The sequence below is a fragment of the Apium graveolens genome, chromosome 4, assembly GCF_009905375.1.
Source record: "Apium graveolens cultivar Ventura chromosome 4, ASM990537v1, whole genome shotgun sequence".
Classification (NCBI taxonomy): Eukaryota; Viridiplantae; Streptophyta; class Magnoliopsida; order Apiales; family Apiaceae; genus Apium; species Apium graveolens.
Window position 1 is genome coordinate 236,640,320 of NC_133650.1, and position 11,287 is coordinate 236,651,606.

Consider the following 11,287-nt stretch of genomic DNA (forward strand, 5'->3'; position numbering starts at 1 on the left):
GATTAACACTTTTACAATGCACACAACTTTTTCTAGGAGCATACTTATCAGGTGTGTAATTGTTGTGTTTGTTAATCCCTACCTTCCCATTTCTATTAGATTTCCTTTTAGTTTCCTTTTTATCCTCAACCATCTTAAGCCTATTTTTCAACTGATCTAAAGTCATGTGTCCTATATTCACCTTACTGGAATCTTTGGATGTGCTAGCTTCTTCTTTGACAAAGTTCTTGGAAGTTGAACCAAACTTCTTATTGATATTTTTCAAATTGTTCTTTTTAGAATCACTTGCCTGTTTTAATTGATGAGCCTTCAACGGATGCTCCTTTTCTTCCTTCAATGGATAACTTTCATCATCCGTTGACAATCCATCAATTAATTCTACTTCCTTTTTGTTTTTCTTCCAGGCATTCTCACAGAGTGATTCAATTCCCTGAACCTTGACAATCTGAGCACTAACATCCCTAGATGTTTTCCAGGCCTTGATTACATCTTGTTCACGTTCTAATTGTTTAGAAAGAATTTCTACTTTCTTGACAGATTCTTCTAGTTCACTCTCAACAGATAAGTATTTGATTTTAATCTTTTCAAGCTCAATTACCTTACCTTCTAACACAGCATTCCTATCACTTAAAAACAAATTATTCTCTTTAATTCTTGTGTTTTCTTTAGCTAGTGATTTAAGGGAAACACGCAAATGATATAATTCATTGGACATATCATTTATAGTTTCATTGCATTCAATTTTAGAAAGCTGAGAGAGATCAGTAGTAATTACCTGGTTGCTTGATGAACTAGTTTCATTTTCATCAGAATTAGCCATCAGGGCTAGGTTGACATATTCCATATCATCATCTTCATTGGCTCCATCCGCTGCCCAGTCATCTTGAGTCAGAAAAGCTCTTTCCTTTTGTTTGAGCAAATCGAAATATTTCTTTTTGTAATCCACTTGCTCAAATTTCTTCTTATCAGAGGTTGGATTTTTACACTCATTTACAAAGTGTCCACTTATGCCACAGTTATAACATTTGAACTTAGATTTGTCCACCATGTTCTTGTTTGACTTAGTGAATCTAGCATTTTTCTTGAATTTCATCTTTGCAAACCTCTTGGACAGAAAAGCCAGATGTTCATCAACATCATCAGAGTCATCTTGACTGGAACTATCTTCAACCTCAGCTACTTGCTCCTTTCCCTTGCTTGATTCTGATTTGCTTGTGCCAATTTTGAGACTTGGCATTGTCTTTTCTTCATTCCTGGCTTCAGTCTTCTCATTGTCAGCTACAAGTGCAACTGATCCACCTTTTCTCTTTCCCTTTTCCAACAGCTCATCTTGCTCCATCTCATGTTCATAGGTCTTCAAAATTCCATATAATCTTTCAAGTGTGAAGTCCTTATAATCTTGAGAATCATAGGCTTCCATTCCTTTGGTAGAGACCTCAGAAATTTTAAGTTGGAATCCTTGACTTGGTACACTCTGCCATACAGCTTCAATCCATTCAACAGTTTCTAAAATCTATTGAAGGTATCATTCAGTGATTCTCCTTCTTCAAAATGAAAATATTCATACTGTTGAATGAGAAGCTGCATTTTGTTTTCTCTAACTTGTTCAGTACCTTCATAGATAAGTTGCACAGTATCCAAAATTTCCTTAGCAGTTTGGCTGTTAATGACATTATCAAACATATCTTGATCTAGGCCATTAAACAGAATGTTTATGGCTTTCTTGTCCTTGTGAACCTCTTCAATATCTTCATCAGTCCATTCTGCTTTTGGTTTGGGAGTAGACTGTCCAACAGCAACTGTGGCAGTTGCAGCTGTGGTAGTTGCAGCTGTGGCTACCTTGTGAGGGATGTGAGGACCATTTTCAATGCAGTTGATGTAGCTTTCATCTTGAGTGAGAAGATGTAGATGCATCTTCACTTTCCAGTGATGATAATTATCTCTTTCCAGGATTGGAATCTTTACACCAATATCCTTCTTACTCACGATGTTAGTATAATAGATCTTTAAACTCTTTGTAAGTTAAGAGCTTGCTCTAATACCAATTGTTATTCCCAAGGAACTAATAATGAGATTTACAGAAGGGGGGTTGAATGTAAATCTCAAAACTTTTTCAAGTTTTGAGCAGTTTCAAAGGCTAAGTGTTTTGATGAACAGTTGTGTGTGAATTGCTTTGAGCAGGTGTAGACATATATATATATATATATATATATTCAAAACATAAATGAAAAGAACACAAAGGCTTTAAAAACTTTTCTGGTGGATTTGTTGTTCCACCAGAGATGTGTATTTCAGAAAATCTGTGATTCAAAGAATTGATCACAGCTGTGTCCTAGTACAAACTAGATGATTTTCTCTCTATGTTTTTCTAAACAACTCTGGAAAATTCACACTCTAATTACTAGCTGCAACTTGGTTTATATATCACCAAGTTTACAAGTGAAGACAAAAGTACAAATACAATTGAAAAGGTTCTTCACATGTTTCTTCTTCATTTCTCTATCCAATACAATCTAGGATAATCTGTGAATCTTTGAATACTTCCTTGTTTGCACCAGAATGGAAATGCTGTATTTTCTTGATTCCTCCAAGAGGCTACCACATTCCAATTGTCTTTGTCAACCCATGTGCCTCTGTCAGCTTATGAATTATCACTGTCAACTGCTATTGAACTGAGCATCCGTTGAAGCTTTCATCCTTTGATGGCTTTATCCGTTGATGCATTAGTAGTTGAAGCTTTATCTGTTGATACTGTGGCGCCCTCCAAACCCGGGTCAGAAGTTTGGGGTCCACAACACATACACAATATATAAACCTGTATAAGAGATATTATTTATAATGACCCTGCTTCACAAAACCACGGATCGCAACAGGTTAAAGTATAAAAACAAGCCACAACCTTAACTTTTATTACAACGCACCAAATTCCCCTTTAATTTAACTTACAACTGATAATAAAAGTATTCTTACAATTTGACTATCTTTCTACTGCATGAAGCTTCTGCTAGCTCGATCCAACTCAACTGGAACCTTAGCCCGCACTTTGGACTGAGGAACTTCACTATCATCCATATCTTTTTCAACTATAACATATATAAAAAGATTCGCAAGAGTGAGCTAACTAGCTCAGCAAGTCATGATAACGATATCTGAGATTAAACAATGATCAAAAGAGATGATTCAAAGGAATCAAGTTTCTTTTTAACTAATCATTAGAATTGGATATTCATTTTAAGTTTTAAAACCAAGGTTAGGCTGATGATCAGTCACGCACTAACCCCGAGCAAGCACATAGCACTGCTCTAATTACTGGATCCAAGGCACACATTGGCCTAACTTGACCATTGGTATGGTCTGACCACGAATCTGGTCCACATATATAAAAACTACCCAATCCTAAAGCAGTTCAATATGATAAACAATATAATTCGATAAAACAAGATCATAATCAATGATGGTTAAACACTTGAATAAAAACGTAAGGAAACTCATGGATATCTCAAGGGTATATCAGGGTATGTATAAGAAACGGTTTTCAGTTTGTACAAGGGTCAGGTATTAGACCAGTAATGATTTTTCAGGATATGGTTCTTTGATGTTATAAAGTATGATTGGAGTATAAAAGTTTCTGTGTTTTCAAATCATTCTCTTTTAGTGTTTGGTAGTTATACCTTTGAAGAGTAGTATTATATTTGTATGGTTTGATGTCTGAGGATCAACAAAGGACAATTTGCAAAGAATAAGGCTTATGGCTCAAGATCAAGAAAGAATCAGGGTTTAATGGTAAATAGTTTGAAGCATATGCATTATAAAACAGGAGTTATGTTTAATAATAGCAACATGTTATGAAACAGTTCGAAAATATTGGTAATATATCTTGAAGAAAAGTTCAGAAATACTTGCCTTACAAGGCTTTACAACTATTACCGATCAACTCTGAGCCGACCCTGCTGCTCAGGCTCTAACGTCCAACCACTAGATCCCATTGGATTCGACTTCGACACTCAGGTCTTTCTGTTGAAACTCTACTGGGCTCGTCAACTGACTACTAGGTCATCTTTAGTCCATCGTCCACTTTCAGGTTCCTGATTATAACCTACAGGGTCGAAATACCCTACGTTAGATGTCTAGGTATGCTTGACATATGCTCGATACCAATTTTACCCAATGATATTCAAACCCGACCCGAAATATGTATATTATAATAACACACGCCACAAGTAGGGTTCACAACCTCGAAAATCGGTTCGGTGTTCGTTTTCGGAAAATACATATACTCCTTATTTTACGAAATCAGGATTATCAATTTGGCAAAATATTTCATCACATCGTACAACCAAGTTATGTATAAAACAGACACACATATATATAGTCTCTCGACGTCCCGATATTCATCGGATACGTTCCCGTATTTACGTAACTCAGTTTTTCGGAAAAAAAAATCGGGCAGCGTCTCCTTTGTTTATCGGACTACCCGTCGAAACATCAATCGACATCAATTCAACAACAAATAATACAATAATTACTTCAACCGAGACCATAACTGAAATACACGTCATAAATCCCAATCATCGATTCAATTACTTTATTATTACTATTATTCGCATTCCAATTCAGACCTTAATAATCATATCCGACTATTTACAATTCGAAAATAACGGTACGAATCAAATATTAAATATTGTTTTATAATTATAGGACTCAGAATTAATTCATCACAGTCCACTGTCGGCTCGCCGAGGCTCGTCACTGACAGCGGTAGAATTCGCGGGTACCCGATTAATTTCGGGTTTCCAACGCGTATTTCACCAATTAATTGCAATTATCCCCGTATTAAATGTAATTTATTTCATGAATGTAACCAATCAATTTCTGCAGAAAATTAATAAAGTAAATTAATAAAATAAGAATTTCCCACAAAGCAGTTGAACCAAGGCAACATGACATCAAATAAATACACGCGCACAGAATGAACATCTGTATACGGGTCGCCGCGCCGGAAGAAACCGGCGTCAACCGGACAGTGCAGCTACAGGTGGCATAAAACAGGGAACAAAACAGGGCACATCAAGCACACAACACCCAACTGAATACGCATGTATATACATATACATATACAATCAAGCAAAGAAAATGGGACTAGCGAACAGAACTAACCGGAGTTGGACGGCCGCGGCGGCAGCAGTGAAAACAGGGAAGTCAAAGAAGAACAGGGGAGTCATCGGAAAAAAGAAAAACCCCGCAAGAACCAGAGATTTCCGAGAGCTAATCAGGAGAAAGTGATATCGGGATTCTAAGACAAGAAAAGAGAAGAGATTGGGGGTTTTATGCTTATCTGATTGTTTTGAGTTTTTATTTATTTACTATTATTATTATTATTTCAGCCAAACTCTGTAAAACATGTGTATCACCCTTTAATATCAATTCCACATGTATCAAATGAACAGATACGTGTCCTGGATTTCAATCACAAGCCCGCAATTCGCAATTAACGAACCGAGCTGCACTTACAACAAATTCAGAAAATTACGAAAATAGTTTTAAAATATTACAAATATCCCGAAGTTTATAAAAACGTAATTTTCAAAATTTTAGAACAATTTTTGAAGTGCACTTTATACCCGCTTTTTAACAATTAAATGAAATAACGCGTGGGTGAAATTAATCCCTAAAATTTCCAAAATAATTTTAAAATTCTCAAAATATTATAAACTTACAAAAATATGAATGTTGCGATTTTTGAGAAACTCTTGAAATACAAATTTTACGAGTAAAAGAAATCAGAAAATCATTTAAAGGTAAATAATTAATAAAATATTGATTTCTCAATTTTATAAAATCCTAGAAATAATTATTGTAATTATAAAATCATAAAAATAATTTTAGAAACATTTCCAATATTTATGCAAATAAATTTGCACTAAATCCACTTTTTGAAAGTGAAAACAATTCAATACGATCCCATAATTAATTACGCGGACAACCCGGTACACCATAAATCACATATGGATAATAATCAAACAACACATAGCGGTCAAAACCAACACACATATTTTACTTATTCAATAGTTTTCATAATTACATAATTAAATAATTCAAAAATACACGAGTCGTTATAGATGCACTCATCCGTTGATGGATGTTATCCGTTGAAGCTTTAGAGACATCCGTTGAAGCTTTGTTTCTCATCCGTTGAAGGCCTTTAATTTATCAGTTGATACTACTTCATTTATACAAAATTACAAGGCATGGAATATTTATAATTAGCCATCCTATTTGCATATCCACTAGTAGTCAACATGACTTATAATTTCCCACAACATCTAAGAATTATAACTTAAATACAGAAACTGAAATGTGCTACAATACTAAACTTATTTCTAAGTAAAGCTACTCCATCAACGGATAGCCAGAATGGTCTTATCCGTTGAGGCTACAAACACTAGATTTCTACTTAAGTATTTTGTTTAACTTATCATCAAACTAATACACATATTCCTAACAACAATTTATGATAAAACAGTGATAGGAACAGAAATTATAGTTTATGCACAAAAGCAAAGTAAACATTCATAAATTGGATATTCAAAACTAGCATGCTCCGAAAAATAACAATATCAGTCGTGTGCTGTGTATAATTACCAGAATCAAAGTTTAGCATGCTATTTCATTTTCAAATCATCTGCCTCAACAAGTTGATTTGTTAATCAATTTCAAAACTGAATCAATCAAATCTATTGGACGTTCAACGGGTGAAGATAGTTGATCAGTCTACCCTCATCGGACAGCAACTAACGGCCATCCAGAATAAACAATGTGTTCCGTAACTTGGGAAAAGACTAGCTAGGTCTTTCCCCCAACGCTGGACTAATCGGTTAAACAGAATGCCCAACCCAATTAGCCACTTACGCCTACTCAATTCCAATAGATCAACTAAATTCCCTTTTCGCCTCTTTTCAAAGTTCCACGACATAGGTGGATCAAAATATTCTCTTTATCCAGTTTCCAAAATCATTATCACCTATCTCTTTTTAAAATCATTCTATCATAGCACACTATTCAAAACTTCTTTTCATTTAAATCATGCTTAGAGATAGGTGCTTTCAGAAGTTATTTTTTGTCCAAAAATATTTTAAAAACAACATTTTCAAATACAGGGGATACGTAACTTGAAATGTTTCTGTTCCATTAAGAGAATAAAACATTAGCTATTCACATATACTGAACGATAAAAGAATGGTCAGGGGTACTTGCCTTGCAGAGCTTTACGACTATCACTGCTTGATTTTTGATGGACTCGGACGTTCGGGCTTTATCACTTAGTTAGCAGACTATCCTGGATCCGACCTCAACGCTAAGGTCCTTCGCTTGGAACCTCGATGCACTTGTCGACTAATCACTAGGTTATCCTAGCTCGATATCAATTCTTGAGTCCTTCGACTAGAACCTACATAGCCGAAATACACTACGTTAGACGTCTAGATATACTTGACAATCCTTGCTAACAACCTACCCATTCGATATCAAATCTTGACTCGTAATTACACATATTATAATAACACACACAATAATTAGGGTTCAAGTTCTCAAAAATCGGTTTGGTGTTCATTTTCTAGAAAATACGCATACTCGTCATTTTACGAAATTAGGGTTATTGGGTTTTGGAAAAATATTCACCACAACATACAATCAAGTTCCGGAAAAAATATATGTATATACTTATTTATATACGCTCGATGTTACAATAATTACAGGGTATGTCCCGAATTTTTGAATTTAATTTCCAAAAATTCGGGCAACACCTCCTCTGTATATCGGCCTACCCGTCGAACAACTCGACGTCAAATCACAAACACAACCAATCAATCCTACAATCCAAAATTCCACGAATTCCAACCTCCGACTTATATCCACTAATTATTATTATTTGCATTTTTATATTTATTTATTTATACAATTTAGGACTCAGAACAACGTTATCATCATCCACCATCGACTCGCCGAGGCTCATCGTCGACGGCGGCAAATTTTCGAGAGTTCCCGAATAAACCGGGCGTCAAACATAAAATCTACCGATTAAATAAAATTTGTTCCCGCACTAAACATTTATTTCACGAAATCCATCAACTAATTTCTGCAGAAAATAATCAAACAAAACTCCCGAACAACAAACAAACAAATCGCAGCAAAACAGAGAAGCTGCAAAACACGCACGGACACCCGCCCGGCCGCCTGGCCAGAAAATCGACCGGTGGCAACCGGGTAAACTACAACGGACCCAACAACAACATCCTAGACTGAATACACATATATACGTATATATATACAAGTATTCATCAGGAACGAATCAAATCCAAGAACAGCGGCCGGAGAAATACAGGCGGCGATCGATAAACTCACCGGAATCAGAATTGCGGCCACCGGAAAACCAGGGGCGAAACAAGAATGGGGTAACGGGGAAGGAACGGGAATGGGGAAAGAAGAGAGGTGTCGGATAAATCGAGAGAGATTGAGAGGTTTCGAGAGACTGATGATAAGAACAAGGGAGAAGTTGCATATTTGAGTGTTTTATTCCTATTAATCCTGTAGTGCCACGTTTCAATTCAACACATATAAACTTAACACATGTCCCGCGTTCGCCTCCAGGCCCAATTTCGCAAATTTATCGAATAAACGCGCGGGTAAAGGAATCCCGAAAAATTCCAAATTAATTTTAAAATATCACAAATAATTCAAGGTTATTAAAATAAAAAAAAATTCTCATAATTTTAAAACAATTTTTTTAAGGCGCACTTTATACTCGCTTTTTAACAAATACCGAAACAACGCGTAGATAAAAATAATCCAGATAATTTCCAAAATAATTTTAAAATTCTCAGAATATTATGAACTTAATAAAATATGAGTTTCATAATTTTTGAAGAATTCGGAAATTAAATACGTATTTTACAAATAAATGAAAACATAAAAATCATATAGGGCTAAATAAATGATGAAATATTGATTTCTAAATTTTGTAAAATCCCAAAAATAATTATTGTAATTATAAAATCGTAAAAACAATTTTAAAGACATTCCAAATATTTATGCAAATAAATTTGCATTCAATTCATTTTTTTTAAAAGTGAAAATAATTCAACACAACTCCATAATTAATTACACGAACAACCCGGTACCCCATAAATCACACATACATAATAATAAAACAACACCGAGATGACAAAAGCTATACACATATTTTATTTATTTAATAATTCCATAAATATGAATTTAAATAATACAGAAATACACGAATCGTTATAATTGTTATGCATGATTCGTAGGTAATTTTAACCATCTTACTTTCCCTATGTAATCTCGATAGATAACTTGTGCATTAAACCGTTATGTTGTCAAATTCTATAGACATATAGGGTCTCAATATAATTGGTGTCTATTCAGCTTCTATCTCTTTTGTGGATGTGTGGTAGTATGTTATTCGTACAATGAAAGTTGGCGATTATCAGTTTCGTGTTATCTGATTAGTGTCATCACCATTACATGCTAAGGTTAAGAACGCAAAGGCTATTGAATGAAGTACTTAATGAAGTTAGAATCCCATATTTGTGTTATATATTATTCAACTCTCACTATTCTCTTTAGTTAATGTTCTCTAGTATAATTCTCAATAGTTAATCGTAGTATAGTCGAAATTCAAATTGTTATTAATCTTAGCATTGAATAATAGCCATATCATTGTTGCATAAGTACATAAATCACAAAGTTAATCTAAGCATGTCCCTGTGGGAACGAACTAGAAATAATTCTATATTACTTGCGAACGTGTATACTTGCGTGAATTTTGGCGCGTGTTTAGCGACTAACAAGTTTTTGGTGCCACTGCCGGGGACACAGTGTTACCTATTAGTTTATGAGTTTGTCATCAGTGATCGTTAAAGTTAATTGATTCGGACATTGTTACTTACTTACTCTTTTTCTTGTCGTGTTTCAGGTACTCTAGCGAGCGTGTATGCATACACGTTCGCGGACTCGTAAGAGAACCCTGGATCAAGTCGAGGAAGAAGTTATAGTGATTTGAAGAGAAGTTTTTTAGGACGAAGAGAAAGTAGAAGAAGAAGAAGAGAAAGTTGAGGAAGTAGCTTTAGTAGTGATGGGAGATCAAGCAGAAAATCCTAAGGCTCTCATGGACTACTCTCAACCTAAGATCAATGATATTCAGTCAAGCATCATCAGACCAGCCATCTCGACTAACACTTTTGAGATCAAGTCGAGCATGATTCAGATGATACATAACTCAGTTCAGTTTGGGGGTTCTCCTACAGAAGACCCCAACATGCACATCAGGGATTTCATGGAGATGCGACATTTTCAAGTTCAATGGGGTGACTAAAGATGCTATCAAGCCGCGACTCTTCCCATTCTCTCTAAGGTACAACGCAAAGTGTTGGTTACACTCTCTACCACCAGAGTCTATCACCACATGGGACGATCTTGCTCAAAAGTTTCTTACTAAATTCTTTCATATGGCAAAGACTACTGCAATCAGGAATGCTCTTACTCAGTTTGCACAGTAAATTGGAGAATCTCTGTGTGAGGCTTGGGATTGATATAAGGAGATTCTAAAGAAGTGCCCACATCATGGCATGCCTGACTAGATGATTATAAATTGTTTCTATAATGGATTGGGTGCTACTTCTAGACCCATGCTCGATGCAGCATCAGGAAGAGCATTGTGGGCTAAGAGCTACAATGAAGCTTATGAATTGAACGAACTGATGGCTGCTAATGAATACCAGAATCCTTCTCAGAGGCTAACCCAGGGTAAACTAGCAGGAATTTTGGAGTTGGATGTAGCAACTGTTATAGCTTCCCAACTTAAGGCTTTGACGATGATGGTGGACACTTTGGCTAATTATGGAGTTAACCAAATCACTAGTATTTGTGAGCTTTGTGCGGGAGCACATGAAACTGAGAAGTGTGCTATTTCTAGCGAATCAGCTCAATTTGTGAGCAACTTTCAGAGATCACAGTAACAAGCTCCATCCACTTATCATCCAAATAACCCAATCATCCTAACTTCAGCTGGAGTAACAATCAGATTGCGGTGCAACAATCTTATCAGCCATACACAACAAAGCAGTATAATCCTCCTGGTTTTCAGCAACCGCAATATGCCCCTAGGCAACAACTTCAACTTCAGCAGCTACCACAAGCTAATAAAAAATCTGAATTGGAGGAGTTGAGGCTCGTGTGCAAGAACCAAGCTGTGTCTATCAAGACCTTGGAG

At 35.6% G+C, this 11,287-nt stretch overlaps 1 non-coding gene across 1 annotated transcript; it reads right to left on the reverse strand.

The window, feature by feature from the left end:
• Positions 1–10,538: 10,538 nt before the first annotated feature.
• Positions 10,539–10,645, reverse strand: LOC141722677 (small nucleolar RNA R71). The gene has a single exon (XR_012575684.1). It is a non-coding gene; the product is annotated as a small nucleolar RNA R71 (small nucleolar RNA).
• Positions 10,646–11,287: the final 642 nt, after the last annotated feature.